Source organism: Triturus cristatus, chromosome 12 (assembly GCF_964204655.1).
Source record: "Triturus cristatus chromosome 12, aTriCri1.1, whole genome shotgun sequence".
NCBI lineage: Eukaryota > Metazoa > Chordata > Amphibia > Caudata > Salamandridae > Triturus > Triturus cristatus.
In genome coordinates, this window is record NC_140595.1 from 311233841 (window position 1) to 311251537 (window position 17697).

General features: G+C 42.9%; 1 protein-coding gene across 2 annotated transcripts in view; it reads right to left on the minus strand.

Annotated features, from left to right (window-relative positions):
- Window positions 1-17697, minus strand: part of LOC146775949 (uncharacterized) — a 790744-nt gene that overhangs the window by 682090 nt on the left and 90957 nt on the right. For both annotated transcript variants that reach the window (XM_085637356.1, XM_085637355.1), the window contains exon 2: window positions 6852-6944. The gene's annotated coding sequence lies outside the window, so the exon portion shown is untranslated. The remainder of the gene's footprint in view (window positions 1-6851; window positions 6945-17697) is intronic.

The following is a 17697-nucleotide window of genomic DNA, read 5'->3' on the forward strand; positions in this document are numbered from 1 at the left end:
CTTTTAACTACCTATTAACCCATGGGGGTTAGCGGCTCCAGTGAACAATGTACCAGGAAAAGGCAGGAACAAGCTCAGTGCCCCTGCAGCTCCTCTCCTTCATGCTCAACAGTATTATCGCCACCATCCCCCGCATCCGAAGAGCGACCACCAGCGGCAGATCGTTCTCCCACCTCGCCGCCAAGACCTGGAACACACTCCCCATCCTCCTACGGCAGACCCAGGACCTACTAACCTTCAGGAGGCTTCTCAAGACCTGGCTATTCGAGCAGTAGTAGCACCCTTCCCCCCCCCCCCAGCGCCTTGAGACCCTCACGGGGGAGTAGTGCGCTTTACAAATGTACTGATTGATTGATTGATCATCCACTGCAAAGGATCTCCTAGACAAGGAAAGGTGAAAAGGCCTGTCCTTTTACTGTAAGCTGCATTGTTGTCATCACTGTCAGTCACACGCAACACATTGAGCTGACAGTAGTCACGCTCGACAAGGAATGTGCACATAGTGTACCTGTTGTAGGTGTTAAACCACGTCACAGAAATGCATCCAGTGCACAAGCATGGTAGACATGACTACTGAGGTTGGGAAATGGGAACAAAAAGCTAGAGTTTGCTGTGAGGGACTCAGTGCAGGGCCCCGTGCTATCCAGAGTCATGCCAGGGACCTTTTCCTGCTCTCAAATACCCTTAATCTTAATTTAAACCCCATTCCTTCTAGAAATTATTGGCATACCTATTCCAGGATGCCTGCTTATATGCCTAGGATAATAGCGCCTACAATCGGTTAGGTCTATAGTATATTACTGTTTGCATTCATTAATTTATTAATTAATTACGACGATCCAGTTTGGTAATCAAACAACAGGGGTGGGAGCACACAGCTTCACCTCTCAGGCAAGGTGCGCCCCTAGCATTCTGGTAAATGCAGTCTCCAGTAGCTTGCTTTGTTGAAATATTTTCGAGTGTTTCGCCAAATTTGGCACAGATGGTGCTGATCTCTAGATACATGTTTCTGGTTTGTTAACCGTCATCAGTAGAGACTACAGTCTTACAATCTGGGGTTTGCTGAGTAGGCTGCCAAACATCATATCAGGTCAGGTACCCCTCACTGGCGCGCAGGTGCTTCATCCATGAGCTCGTCAGCTCCATGACTCACTGGAGTACTTTTAAAACAGACAACAGGGGTGGGAGCACACCACTTCACCTCTCAGGCAAGGTTAGCCCCTAGCATTCTGGTAAATGCAGTCTCTAGTAGCTCGCTTTGTTGAAATATTTTCGAGTGTTTCACCAAAGTTGGCGCAGATGGTGCTGATCTCTAGACACGTGTTTCTGGTTTGTTAACCATCATTAGTAGAGATTACAGTCTTACAATTTGGGGTTTGCTGAGTAGGCTGCCAAACATCATATCAGGTCAGGTACCTCTCACTGGCGCACAGGTGCTTCATCATTGAGCTCGTCAGCTTCATGACTCACAGGAGTACTTTTAAACAGACAAAAGTGGTGGGAGCACACCGCTTCACCTCTCAAGCAAGGTTCGCTCCTAGCATTCTGGTAAATGCAGTCTCTAGTAGCTCGCTTTGTTGAAATATTTTCGAGTGTTTTGCCTTGAGAGATACTATAACTCGAGAATACTTTGGCAACCTGCTCAGCAACCCCAAATATTTGAAATGCCTAATCTCTACTAATGACGGATAATAATGCAGAAACACATGTATAGAGATGGCCAGCACCAATCTGTACCAACATGGTGAAATACTCGAGAGAACATTTTTGCAAGTACACACACTTGGCAAACTGCATTCACCATAATGCTTAGAGGCAAACCTGCTGGGAGGTGAAGCAGTGTGATCCCACATTTGTTTCCTGTTTAAAAGGCTCCCTCGAGCCATTTGAGCTGACGAGCTTGTGGAGAGGCACCTGCGTGCCTTGAGAGGTACTGTGACCCGAGAATACTTTGGCAGCTTGCTCAGCAACCCCAAATATTTGAAAGGCCTAATCTCTACTGATGACGGATAATAATGCAGAAACATGTGTATAGAGAGGGCCAGCACCAATCTGTACCAACCCGGTGAAATACTCAAGAGAACTTTTTTGCAAGTACACACACTTGGCGAACTGCATTCACCATAATGCTTAGGGGCGAACCTGCTGGAAGGTGAAGCAGTGTGATCTCACATTTGTTCCCAGTTCGGTAATCAACTTGCATGAGCTGTACAGTTTCGCAAACCATTCCCAATTATTTAGTTACATTTTATTACAAACCGTGGTGAGGGCCAGTGGTGTGCGATTACAACCACACTGACTCCTCCCAAATAATTAATAATATTTAGGGCAGCATTTTTGTCTTATGTTTAGGTGCATAGAAGTTTATTTATTTTGGTTAACCACCTTCAGCATGATACTTAAATCCTACAATTTGCTGGGGCAAAACATATAAATCCCATGACAATCCCAGCACTAAATCGACCCCTCGGGTCTGATTAGAACATCTTCCGAAATGTGTTGTTCTCCCACAGGTCCATTACTATTAAATTAAAGAGCTGGACAGATTCTAACACATACCAAAATTAACATTTCTGGTGTGGAAACTAACTATACAAACCTCACACATGTCAGTTTCTATTGCTTGACTTCCAGTTAGCGTTGGCATCTCCATGCAAGCAGTGGAAACATCAGGTCTGGGTCATCTTTCTCCAGCTCATTAAATGTTTCCCTTCTTAACTCACCGAGCAAGTAATTTCCGCTCTATCCGACGTAAACTTTCCAATCGCCTTTCAGGTCCAATTATTAAGATATATAATTGGACTCCAGATTGTACGTGTTTTTTATATAACTGAGAAATTCAGTAGCGGCCGGTGGTGGGAGTGCTGCCGGGCGGTGACGTGGGGTGGGGGAGGAGCAAGCTGGGGGGTAGCAAACTACGGAATACGGCCAAATAGAGGTAAGTAAACATATAAATAAATAAAATGAATTTCCTTGCGCGCGCTGCATCGCATTTGGTGATGCAGCTCAAGCAACGAAATTTGTTTTATTTATTTATTTATATGTTTACTTACCTCTATTTGGCCGTATTCCGTAGTTTACTACCCCCCACCCTGTCCCTCCCCACATCACCGCCCAGCAGCACTCCCACCACCGGCCACTACTGTACCTGAGCCCCACAGGGAATGTAAATTAGATAAAGAGATGCACCCATGGACGTCAATTCACCAAAATGACTGGGGTAGCGGAAGTGACATCACACGCCCTTTGACCTTCACTTTCACTCACACACACATGCTTCCGCATGCACCCACATTGAGACATGCACATACTCTCACATAAACCCTCTTTCATCGGCAAGCACGTACACAACAAATAGTTAAAACCAATTATTTACTTACCTCAGCTGCAAGAGAAGGACATATGCCAGCTAATTCTACTAAAGTTTTATGCTGATAGTGAATATTCTATTATTATTTTACTAGTAGTGCAATGAAAAAAATCACCGAAAACAGCAAGAGTGGCACCCTAACCAGCGTCCACAAGGACGAGCTCCCCTTGTGTTCCAGGCTCTGTTTTTGGCACCTCTGAGGTCGAGGGTCGCAAAGGCAATGCCTGAAGTCACAAGGGGCGAGGCTGCAACCTCTGTCAGCCCCTGAATGGCGTCCATGGATGCTTCAAGGCAACATTTTTTAAGCTACGCACTTCCACAATTATCTACTCTGTACAGAGCACAACAAAAATCTTTTAACAAAGGATAAATTGAATTATTTGAAATAAAAGGAAAATATATACTCTAGGCAATCATTCAAAAGGAATCAGGCTTCAACACTGAGGTCTAGGTTTAGGTTTACTAACCAGTGGCGCACCGCAGCACAGCAAACAAAGTTGCTTCTCTGCATTGTGTCACATGGACAGAGCGGAACAGTGTCATTTCCTCAAAGAATTGGTGCAGTTCTGCTCTCTCCATGTGCTAGCACACTTTGTGCAGCCATGCCTCAACACAGACACCCTTGTGCCATAGTACAAGGGTGTTTGCGTTGTGGTTAGGATAGTTCTTGTGCAGGAAGGTACCCCGTCCTATCCTTTGAAGCAATTTCTCCTTCGTATGCGTGCTGCAGAATGTATATAGATATTTCTCCTCACTATGCCATCCTGAGGGGGTGCCAGATTTTGGACTGAAATCCATGTCTACAAGTCCTTGTACATATGGGTCTGTGTCAAAGTCCATGGGTGTATGCACCGAAATGCCCATGCACCGCATATGGAACGTGTCCCTGACGCAAAGTAATGCAACACATAATGCGGAGTGGTTCGCTACTTTTTTTTTTACAAAGCAATGCAAATAGCCATTTGCGTTGCTTTGTAAATACCCAAAAGATTTTGTGTCAGACCTGCTTTTAAAAAATAGTGCATACCTGATACAAAACCTCTGTAATTGTGGGCCTAAATCCTCTGTTTACTAAGAAATAGCTCTTATGCAAGGATAGTACAATCAGAGCATGTGCTAGCGTAACAGGACTACTGGACGCGATAACAGGGTAGTGTGAATAATCACCAAGTGCTTAGCGTTGCATTGCTTCCAATGTCCAATAATTTTTGCAGACTGGGTGTAATGAGAAATGTAGAGTGCAAAGCTCCCAAATCACTGTCTCACATCCGAAATTCAGCAACTCCATGTAAAGAAGCGCTGCTTAGCACAGATGCAAATAGGTCTAAAGCCTTTTGCCAAATAAAAAGAGGTGCAAATAAAAATCAAAATTCTAATGCAAAAATACACACAGAGTGCTCCTCCCTTTTCCATCAGCCAACCACAAAGGAGGTTGTAATGTATGAACACAGACTCAGGGGCTGATTACTGTGTCCTTCGGACAGCATTCCGACCAAATCGGTTTCGGAATGGTTTCTTACTGAATCGGATTCAGGGAGTCCGACCAACTGATTCTGAACACCGTTTGGTCAGACTCTCATTGACTTCAATGGGAGCCTTTGTTCCGACCGACTACACATGCTCCCATTAAAGAAAGGGGTGCTTGCTGAAAATCATGCACCCTGTGGTGGGCACCCCATGGTGCCTGCCACACTGTGCATGCATGGAAAGAGGGGGCCCAAGGGTACCCCCACAGGCCCCATTTGGAGATCCCCCGGGTGAAGAGGGGGCTGCTCCGGGCCCCCAAAGTCAGAACCCGACAGCTGATCCATGTCGGAACAACCGATTTGGAAAGACTGTCCGAATCTGACATCGTAATCGCTCGGATGGAAACATGGTCCATAGACCTCTAGGATTTGGCTCCAACCATCTCGGTTACTCCGAATGCCATTCGCAACCGAGTCGGAAAGTCCGAACGGTTTCCAACCATCATAATTGGTCATTCGGAAATGTGTCAGAGTTGGTCTGAAATGCAGGTTCCGAATCGGATTCGGACTAACCGAATGCCATTCGGAGACTTTCCGACTGACATCGTAATCGGCCCCAAAGTCGTAATCAGGCCCCTCAGTCTATTGGCTTTGCAAGAAACTTGACCAAACAGAAGGCTGCCTAGCGAAAAAACATTTCAGAAGGGGGGTGACATTGTTTAGGTTATCAGAGGACAACATCAAGCATAGATAGACTTAAGAGTGGAATTTATTTAAAACTCTTTGAAGAAGTAGCAGAGTCCCTTGTGCCAGTATCTAGGTTCCCTGCAATCCAAGCACAGTGCAAGTACTCTCCACTTGTTTGGAGGCAGTCTCAACCATGAAAAAACAGCATCTCAAGTTCCCCAAACCAGGACCCACTACAAAACAAGTGAAGGCAAGCTGCTATGTGATAGTCAATTTCCTGCTCATCACCTGTGCCCTAGCTTGCACACTTGCCACAATTGTACCCCCTGCAGAAATGATACTTGTTTACAGGACAGGAAACATGTGCTCCATCAATCTGCAGGCAATCTGTGAAACAAACAATGACTTCACAAACGCAGTAGTGCACAGAATTGCTACATTTTTAGTCACAGTACCATCAATCAATATTTTTAAAAGCAGTGTTCACAGTCAAAGCCTTCTGGCAGGTATGTATGATACGCAATGGCTCAAGAATATTCAGAAATCAGACGTCAATGGACATGTAATATGTAACATGTTTAATGTGATTTGAACTCCCACACACAGATGACCAATGTTACAAATTGAGACCATGGCTGATGACAATATACAACCAACCTATGGCTTCAGCACTCGACATATGTATCATTGTACACTGGAAAATATGGGTAATCAATGAGAGATGTTTTGGAATCCTCTAATTAAGATTCAGTTGCCAAGAGCCGTCTGGTGGTAAAGTATTCTGCAGTCCAAAATTCATTTGTGACATGATTGTTGTTTGTTGCGTTGTACACAACCTATCTGTACGAGGTGGAATGCCAATTGCTATGCACCCAAACAGCTATGCACAGTGTGACGAAGAAGACATTGACACAGACCACAATATTAACCCAACGTCATAGGTTTAAACGATGAGGAAACCAAACTTCTTCACTATGGTTGGAATATGGACTACATTTTTTTTAAACTTACTTTTATGCAAATCATACACGCTTCCTTTCTCTTCGCCTTTCCTTCTTTTTCTACTCTAGAGCTTTTAAATATCCTCCGTGGCATCGTATACTAATGCATTTTTTTATTTTTTCAGTTAATTGTTTTTTTTTTTTTATTATAATCATTAGCCCCGAACTAGTCCTTCTTCTACCTTCCTTTCTTTTTTTACGATTTCTTTTTCACTTAATAATACTTTACTCTTCGGCTCGTCACTAATCCAGCTTACCTCCCTCTATTCTCCTTCCATTTAGCTATTCTTCGTACTACATCTATATTATAATGTATTCTCGTCTTACCTGTGCACTGGTCTTCCATGCGTCTTCTCCCTTTCTCCCCGATCTTCCGTATGACGTTTTTACGTTCTTGCGTCTACGTTCTCTTTTTTTAAACTGAAAAAGAACACATTTGTTCATTTAACCCATAGTCAAACCGTGTTTCAACTTTTTATTTTGAATACATATACCTAATAATGCATAACAAAATATAAAATTATTCATTTTGGGTGTCACAAAAAGGTCCTTTTTAGATTCAACTGGCAAATTAAAGGCAATGTTCTTTATTTTCTTTTTTCGTTCCGCTTTCACTCTGCACTTAAAATCAGACTCTCCTACACTAAATTAATACTCAGATACTCACATAAATCTCAAATAATACTCTGGTACTACTCTTGTTTTTTAAAAATATTTTTAAAGATGCATTACTTACCGGCGTTGCCGTTGTAACGGTATTTGCGTTGTAACGGTATTTGCATTGTAAAAGCATGCAATGTAAAAGCATGCATACTAAAGACAACTGCGAAATAAAAGATGCGTGATAAAGGTAAGTCGTAGTAATAGACGAGTTGTAATGGTAGTTTACCTCCTGTTACAGTTAGAGAATCATAAGGTAATCCTTTAGATGAGCAGCAAACCTGACCTACTGCCAAACCAGAGTTTAGCTAGTCATTTACAAGGTTGAGCACTTGCTTCCTGAGGCCCACGACTCCTGGCTTCGATGCTCTGCTGCTTTTAAGGCTGCTCGCAATAATTTTGAACAGTTTCAGGATAAAGGACAAAGGGCCATATGTATCAAAAAAGAGTTTTGCGATTCTCAAATTGCGATTTTTAGCGAATCGCAATTAGAGAATCGCAAAATGCAATGTATGTAGGGTTTGCAAAAAAATTTGCAAATCCTACATGTTTCCTTATTTGCGAATCGCAAATTGAGATTCTCAAATAAGGAATACCTTCCCATTCATTCCTATAGGCTAGGAGGCCCATAGGAATGAATGGGAAGACATTCTCAATTTGTGATTACCAATTAGAGAATCGCAAATTGAGAACGCAATTTTAAGGTTGCAAGGGTACCAAAAGGACACCCTGTTGCACCCCTGAAATATGCATGTGTGCACATTTTGCGCACACACATGCCCTAGGTGCACGTATGTGCGACTTATGGCACTTTTAAAAAGTCAAAAAAGTGCTTTTTTAAAGAAAATTGCAAATTACCACCAACTTGAAGTTGGTGGTAATTTGCAATTCCTTAAGGTCAAATAGCAAATTTCTAGTGCTTCCAGAATTGCATTTAAGGAATCGCAATTTGCAATTCCTTAATTTCATTCGCAAAATAGAGAATCACAAATTTTGCAATTCTCTATTTTGCGATGGCCTTTTGGGATGATACATCCCAAAAGGCTTTTTCAAATTCGCACACCGGCCGATTCTGAGAATCGGCACGTTTGCAAACGGGAAAAAGGCTTGATACATATGGCCCCTAATGTTCAGGTAAGGAAATACAAATATCTAGAATGAATTTAAAAACAATGAAAAGAGGAAAAGTGATAGAAGTTGAACAGCAGGCTTTAAAATACCGGAAGCCATCAGCGAAAATTAAAAAGTGGTGCTGCTGATTAGGAACTGGGACTTATAGTAAAAACAATTGATGCACGCACGGGTACGCAATTTTGGCAACTGGTCTTAAATTTTCGAAAACATGTCCTTACTGGGATTTCACCGGGCTTATCTATTTAGTTTACATTTTGTAGTGAGTAGTGATGTGTTCTGTCATTGATGACATGAATTTCAGATCTTTGAAAGCATTGAACCTTTTTTGGTTTCTTAAATACTGCAGTTCTCCATTGACCTCGAGCTCTTAGATGCTGAATTGAAAATCTTGTGCACCACAACTACCTTGTCCATGAGGGACATTATCACCAGTTGAATCTAGCAAAACATGTCTGAGCAGGGAACGAAGGCATTGCACTCACCCGCCTCAAGAAGGTAGGATTTAGTCAATTATTCACTAAGTTCACCACTCAATTTGAAAACAAAACACCTCACTGGCACAAGAGGTGCATCTTGAACTTTCCTGGATAGTGGTTGGTTGTAATAAGCACATGATTTATTGGAGCTGCAGGAAAAGGGTGCCAAATTGTCTCTTAGATTGTAATGGGTCGGGGTCATCTTCCCAATGCTTATGGGTCACAGCACTTGGTATGATACTTCTCAAAGGAGAAGTTCCTTCTGAATTCTCCGTAATTGAGGACTCGTGAGTGGCACTCAAATGCCCGGCAAAGATGTAGAGAGGCTACAGAGTGGTTCAAAAATATTTTACTGGGAACTTTCTAGAGACTCCAATCTTTTATGTATGCATGAGTACTATTTTGTATGTAATGGTAAATATAGAGATCAAATCCAGTTTAATAGCAGCCTAGTGAAATATTAATGTGAGGAATTGCTTAAAGAATATATATAGCAGGCACATTTGAATATCATTTGAGTGGGGCTCCTGGCAGTCTTTAATTATGATGCATACAATGCTCTTTGAATGTAATGTAAGGTAGAACTTTTATAGCGCGACGGGTATCCTGGCGCTGGGATTACCAGAGAAAGACACTGTGTGTAACGAGATTAAAAAGCAGCTAGGCGTTAATCTCTAGGGAGGAGTCTAGTTTTCAGCTCCTTCCTAAAGCTTGCCAAAGTGTTCATTTGTCTCAGCTCAATTGGTTGAAGAGTTGTGCCTTCAGTTCTTTTCTGGATTTCTGGAGTGGCCGTGTATGTCTGATGTGTTGGGGTTTATTGTTTCATACAGTAGACGCACAGATGAAGATGTTAATCTCCAGACTTCCTTTTGCACTTCTTAACATATAGTTTAAGCTTAAAAATGTTGTGTTGGCTCCAGATGTTCATGGTTTTGGCCATTTAGAGCAAAACTCTATTATTTAGTGCTTTATTTATGAATCAACATGCCTTGAAGGTATTTAGGGGCAGATATTAGAGGTGTACCAAGGTGGCAAAGATATATAGGATAAAGTACGTCCTGGTGTGCAGTATAAATATATTTCAAGCCACCTAGGATTTGCATGACTCTATAGAGAAACAAGACCAAAGGCTGAGTTCTTTTATAAGGTCATATAACTCCGAGGTGACACTTTCACCCCTCAAGCAAACCCATTAATTCCTTGATGTCTTGCACTTTTATATGAAAGAGGTAGCTTCGTTGCAGCTATTAAGAATACAAGTAGAATCTAGTGTGAAAAAAAGCAGTTAGTAATTTGTTGCAAAAAATTATTAGAACCAGTTTAATGAAAGTCAAATTAAAATGAACTGAGGCTCAGCCTGTGGCGAAAAAGTTAGAGAGATTCAATTGTTCCTGAAATGGCCTTTAGTATGCAAAAAATAAACACGTGTTGTAAATATCTCATTTTTCCTCATGGTTGTTTTAGACAAACAGATCATAGGAATGAAAAGGCCTTTTTTCATTGTATACATAGCACTGTTTAAACTCAAGCTATAAGTATGCTTTACGTTGTAAGTATGCTCTGTGACTTGCTATTCTCCTTGGCTGTTGGTTCTGTTAGGAAGAATAAGGACAGCACAACTCAACTCTGATGACTTATTACTACTGCATACAGCACTATACAAGAAAACACTTACACAGGTTTTGTTATATAACAAAACCATTTGCAACGTTACATCAGTTTAAACAGAATCTAGCATATGTATATGAGCCCCTGTTGCTTTCTTTACCACTCAAATTCTCTAAGCCGGAGGCTGCTGCTGAGGAATGAAAGTTGTGGGGCGAATATTTTGACCCACTGACATGCACTGATAGAAACCAGCAGTGCCCTTAGGGTCAACAGCAAATCCCTCAACCATGGTCCATTATAAACAGTTTTTATTGCGTGCCAAGATTGAAAGCTATGAACTTGACACAGTCCAAGTTTCTCACAGTGCCTGTCAGTGAGTCAAAATTAATTTATAAGAAAAAAAAAGAAGTGCTCTTGCTATGTGACTCTGAAGGCAGAGTCAACTCCTATAACCAATCCAGGCACTGCTCTCATGCTGGGAGTTATGTTAAGCAGCATGAGGGAAGCCCCAGAAGTGGTTGGAGCAGGCTGGCTTGACACTCCCTCAGGTACTGGGGGTCTGTGCCTGCTTTACACCCAGCTGTCTAAGACAAGATGGGTTGGAGAGGTTTTAAGTGCTGGTCATCTCAAGACAGCCTAACAAAGTGACAGGCGCACTTTAAACCGAAGGGCCCGCCACTCCTCCCTGCTGCCAATCAGCAGCAATGGTCCGCCCGGCCCTGACACTAGACTTAGACTGGGAGCAGTGAAAAATAAAATGGTAAAAAATCCAATTTATTACCATTTTATTTTTCACTTGTGCTGCTCCCAGAGCGGGGAGGGGGTGACACTCCTCCACCCTAACGGAGGAGCTGCTGTTGCTCTAATGATTCCTCAAACCAGGCCTTCTGTTTCCACAAGCATAATTGTCCAACTGATGCCCCACCCAGTACCTTTCACCCATCATTGGAACTACCAAGAATCATTGCATCCCGCAGTAACCTCTCATGTAGGCATGGCACATGATCTGCACATTTAACTCACAAGACATCACACAAAACGTCATTATAGTCCAAATATCTGTCTCCTTCAGCTGCGTTCAATAATCTGAAATCAGCAAATTATTACTCTCAAGCTCTCAAACTGTCACTTTGGGTGCCTTAATACAGTGGGAGTCCTTGAATTCTGATATCTGGTCAGGAGATCCTAAATTCCTACTCAAGCATGAGCTTTCAATAAGACAGTTTGGGTATCTGAGGCATTAGGAATACTGATAATCTGATCTACAAAATTAAGGTCTTGCATTAGCATTAACCCTGGGCGGACAACTACGCTAGCGAAGTTTGCGTAGCTTGTGCTACTTCGCGCTACGCGAATTGCACGTAGCACAGTGCAAAATCGCGTAGCGTAGTGTAGTTGGCATTTTTTGCTCGCTCGTGGTCCTCAACGCCAAGTTGGCGACCGCGAGCGAGCAAAATGACATACCGGTGAGACTTTTTCCTCGTTCGCGATCAGCAAAATCAAGTTGCCGATCGCGAGTGTGGAAAATAAACCTCCCGGCGAGATTCTCAACGCGGGGAGGTCAGGTTTCTCATTGTGAGTGGTCGCGTATGCTCGCGACCACTCGCGATGAGAAACTACCAGTCCACGTTGAGAAAGCTGCCGCTCGAGTAAAAATCTACTCGAGCGGCAGAAAACGACAGCTCGCACTGTGCAAGATGCTGTTTTCAATGATTGCACAGTGCGGACAAGCATCCGGCACTGTGCAATCATCGCGAACAGCGCACTATACAGTTCGCGTAGTGCTACGCGTATCTCACGTAGTGCGAAGTGTACTTCGCGTAGCTACGTGTAGCGCTACTACACGAACTACGCCCAGGGTCAATTAGCATCAAAGTCCAGAGAGAGTATAAGTCCACTGCTATTCACAAACTACAATCCTTTTTTTGGGGGGGCAGGGTTGTATAGCGCTAACTAGACCCAAAGGTATCAGAGCGCTTTACACGAGCACCAGTTGCGTTACAGACAGGCACATTCATTTTGTTAGGCACGGGGAGATTAAGTGATTTGCCCAGATTCAGAGGATGTTGAGCGTCCCTGCCGAGACTTGAACCGAATTCCCCAGCTTCGAGCTCGACCGCCCTATCCGTTAGGCCACATACTCTCCCCAAAGTTACTACTGTGGAAAAAGAACCAAAAACAGAAGTAAATGTATGCCAGCCCAGGCTTTGTGTAAGTCCAGCACTACACATGGCCACTTACAGGTACTGCAACACACTCCCATCAAACACAGTGGTGCCAGGGATCTAAAATAATACCCCCTTTGGAACTAATGTTAAATAAATACAATTTACAAATGTGTCTCAGACACATATGGTGATTCATAATGGGGTCGCAATTGACCTACCTCATCAATATTCATGAGGTAGGTCACAATTTGGCACAGTGGCGACGTGATCCACAGCCAGGAAACACACTGGGCTACCAAAGATCTATATTAGGGGGTCGGCCATCATGGAAACGGGCCGACCAACCTCGACAGACAATTGTTTCTTTTTGTTTTACAGGTGTTTTTCCCCTGGGAAGCCCAATCGATCCACCAGGGAATGCAAAAAATAAATACAAGTAAAAATCAAAAAAGGAGAATTTTTCAGGTGGCTTAGTGGGTTTCTGGGCTTTGGATCACGGCACCACTGCGATCCGCAGCCAGAAAACTGTTTCTGGGAAATCTCATTGGAAAAGGGAGATTCTCCCTTTTCCAATGAGGTCTCCCTGAAATGTGGGGAGGTGTTTTTTGACTTTTTCCCCACCGGAGCAGTAGAGAGCACTCACCTACTTCTACTCGTCACTCCTGTGGGGAATCTGTGACACCCAAAAAACCCACTAGGCCACCAGGGATCTATGTTAGGGGGTCAGCCCGCATTGAACGGAGCGACTACCCCTTATTTTTAATGTGTTTTTCCACTGGAAAGCGCAATTGTGACATCAGGGAACGCAAAAAAGAAATACATTTAAAAACCAAAAGAGGTGAATTTTTCAGGTGGCCTAGTGCGTTTCCTTGCTGTGGATCGTGGCGCCACTGTGATCCAGAGACAGAAAACTGTTTCTGGAAGATCTCATTGTAAAGGGGAGATTCTCCCCTTTCCAATGAGGTCTCCCTGAAATGTGAGGAGGCCTTTTCTGACCTTTTTCCCCCATCAGAGCAGTAGCGAGCACCCACCTCCTTCTTCTCGTCACTCCAGTGGGGAATATGTGATGCCAGCGCGCCTCTCGGCGCGCTGACTTCACAGGTGACTGGGAGGGGCAGTGGGGCTGACACGAAAGTAATTGCACATCCCCACGCCCTTTTTTCAAAAAGGGAATCCTCTGGTGCTTGGGATTCTTTCCAGCCCTACCAGTGTCAGCCAATGGCCAAGAGACGCACTGGGGAGGGAGTGCAGACGTCGGCCATTGGACAACGCCACACTTAAAAGGTGAATAATGTAACATGTATTTTAAGTAACATGATTTTAAATATAAATATATTATTTCCTATTTTTTAACATAATTTAAAATGTATTAGTTATAAAACGTTTTGTGGGTTGTGCATTATTTGGGGGATTTGAGTGGGTGGTGTTTTAAATTGAAATAAAGTGATATTGTTAATTACATGGTTTAAAGTTGTATATTGAGTTTTTATCAGCTAAATGATATGCATTTATAATTAATCTAATAAATGCTTTTTATATGAATTGAGATATATATTGAAATATATCTTAAAAGACTGGAGTTAGGAGAGTAAATCTGACTCCGTAATATAGGCACTTTACACAATGTTGGTGGGACTTGTACTGGAATAATAAATACCCTTTGCTCATGCTCAATATATACCATTTTACCCAGTGTTTGTGGAATTTGAGTGAGAATAGTAAATCCTACCACCCTGCACATATGCACTTTTTCTAATGTTTCTGGACTGATTGATTTACAAAGGCAACAGATCCATGCAGTATATGCATTTTATCATTGCTTGAGAGATTTGAGTTACTAAATCAGATCCCTTCAAAATATGCATCTCTCCCAATGTTTGCGAGATTGGAGTGATAATATTAAATCAGTATCCTCAATCTGAGCATTTTCCACAGCGTTTGTCGGTTTGGAGTTGAATAGCAAATAATATTCTGCATATATATTTATTTTCAACAATGTTTCTGCTATTGGAATAGTAATAGTAAATCAGGCCCATCCAAAAAGTGTATGCAGCTTCCTCAATGTATGTTTAAAGGGGTAGAATGGTGAAGATGACCACTCCCATTATATGCTTTTCCCCTTTTTGCATTTTGTGGGATTCTATTCAGACTAGTAAATCAGACATCTTTAATATAGGCACTTTCCAAAATGTTTGTGAGACTGTAAGTAGAAGAGTAAATCAACCCTTCAGTTAGTGTACTTTCACCAATGTTTGTGGGATTGGAGTTACGAATGTAAATCAGATAATCATAAACTCTTAGAAAACACTTACACTCACTGGATGATGTCATCAGTAATACCATCAGTTATGTCATTTGAGATGTCATCAGTGATGTCACTGACCATGGCATGAGTGATGTAATATGAGAGCTCATAATAAGTGCATTACAGGGGGGTAAATTATAGTTAGCTCAGGTAACTATAACTGCTGAATTTCACTGGTTTTGTATGAGTGAAATTTGAGCCTAACTGTGAGGCCCCTGTAACTTTTGTTTTTTTTCAGTGTATATACATAGTCAAAGAAAAAAACAAAAGATAGAGCTTACTTATAGTTAGGAAAACGTATTTTATTATTTCTTTATTTCTATAAAAAATTAACTTAAATGACAGAAACATTAGAAATTCAAACATTATGGTTATAACTTTGTAGTTATAACCTAAAAATATAGTATGAGTAGGGGTGGGCGGAGCTTGCGGAGTTGTACTAAACTCTGTGAAATTCTACGGAGTTCCGCGAACCGGCGGAATTGCTCCACTCGCCCACTCCTGGCTTTGAGTGTCAACATAAAAGTGCCAAGAAGCCGGCGGGCATATGCTGGACTTATTAAGCGCTTAAAGGACTGCACGTAACATGTACCCAGGGCTTTAAGTTGGCCGGGTCTCACCGGGTCTAAGCACCGGCAGTTGTTTTTAGGGGGCCTCCAAACGGGTCTTTATCGGGCTCTATTTTGTGCCCTGGCACAGGCTGTCCGTTTTTTTCCAGACTGCAGTGACAGTAGGCACCTCGATGTGCCCTGCTCACACTGCTCACTTCTCACTAGTGAAGAATTTACAGCATGACGTCATGCCGGTCGAGCGTTGTAGGGGAAGGGAAATCCTTCAAAGAGAGTCATTTTCTCTCTGGATTTCCCTTCTCTTTTTGAAACTCAGGAGCAGCAACATGTCGTGGTGTCAGCAGGGCTTTAAGTCGAATCTTTTTCAATATTATATACAACAAGCGATAGTTGCTGCTTATTTGTCTTATGCAACTAACAACCATTGACAAAGCCAATAGACCTGCCTTGTAGGTATGATGTTACTTGTTGTATCATATATCTGGATGCAATGACAGAAACTGCAAAATACAAGGCGGGCGGCACAGATTTTTAGCTTATGTTTTTTTAAGCCACGCACTTAATTACATTGGCCACGTCCCTTTGAGAGCCCCCTCCCCCCCCAGTTTTTCCATCCCACTTAAAGCCCTGAATGTACCTACAGTTCTAAATATAATTAGGATGCTGCCGTATCTGGGTGCAACAGCTGCAAAACTGCAGGGAGCACCAGAGAGTAAATTTACACAGACTGTGGCAGCATATATATGCAAATGGGGCCAGAGTAGAAAAGTAACCTGCGTCCAGCAGACTACAAGTACCCACTGTGCTGTAATGTAACAGGATCCAGAGTGCAACAGAGTGAGGGTGCCCGACGGCTGCACCATATCTGTGCCTATGATGCCCAGGCTGCGCTAGCATGACAATGCGTGCGTACCTTAGTGGACGTGTGCCCAGCTTTGTATCTAGCGTGCCAAAGCAGCCATGTCTACAGTGCTCAAGCATGCATGTGCCCAGTGTATCACAGCAAACATGAGGCCAGTGTGCTGCATCATACTTGTGGCCAGGGTTTACTACAGGATACTGCCCAGTTGGTAAACCATGTGACTAGAGATAATATAATTTTACCTGTACAGGTAGAACTGCTCTGAAGCCTTTTAGGCACTCCGTAGAAAAGGCGACTTTCGAGAAGATACAGAAAGTTCCATTGACAGTCCGCAACATAAACTTTCATAATTAGCTATGAAATGTAAATGCACCAAACCAAACGCACGTAATTCAAGGGCCTTTGGTTCCGGTGCACCGACGCTGACAGAACAGAAGGAACAGAAGGGAATAGTTAAATGACTGAAATAACTACCATGCCAGGCTTTGCTCCAGCTGAAGAGACAAGGTATAACTACCAGTGCACACACAGGGCTTCATTTCATTCCAGTCACTCAGGACAAGTCCATTCTGTTTGCCACTGAGTGTAGGGTGTTCCCCTCCTACCTAAAAGGGCCCTTCAGCAATTCAGTAAAATTGCGCATTTTAAATCAGGTTATCAAATCGGGTGACAGGAAGATGCGCTACCAAAGAAACTCCGCGACAAAAAAGCCTAGCTGAAGAGTCTACTCACCAGCACTGGTCCTCTTCACTGTCACTGGTGCCTCCCGCTGGCCTCAGGTCCTGGCTCACTCCGGCAGACACAGAGCTGCCCCAGGGGCTTAGGTTTCAGCACACTTAGTCAGTCAGCAAAGACTGAGTCAGTATCTTGCTGGAGCCCGCCCACTGGTGGAAAAAGTTGCCAGATCTGAAACCAAGAAACAAGTGCAACTCCCTGTGAAAAAAGCCCAAGTCAACTGCAAGAGCTACCAAAACAAGGCCAATAAAATCAGGAAAGTATTGGTGAAAAGTAATATGTGGTGGTGGGTGCCGGTAAACTCTGCTACGTGACATAGGCAGAGTTTTTGCCAAACTCTGCCCTCCAAGCTGAATACGGAGTGACAAAAACTCTGTAAACTCAGCACACAGCGGAGTTTACCACCCACACCTAACTATGAGCCATGCACAAAACTTACTGTAACTCATACACCTCCATACAGAGTATTGTCAAGTCATTAGACATGTTTTCGGACTCCCCTTTTTAATTTGCATCTCCTTAACTAATCACCACAAAATCTTGCAACATCAACCAATTTAGACCAAGGAATTGGTCCAAAAAGTTTTGCGGCAATTCATCAAACTATGGCAAAGCTATTACCAATCATAAATCCGAAGAACTCCTATCTGTTAGAG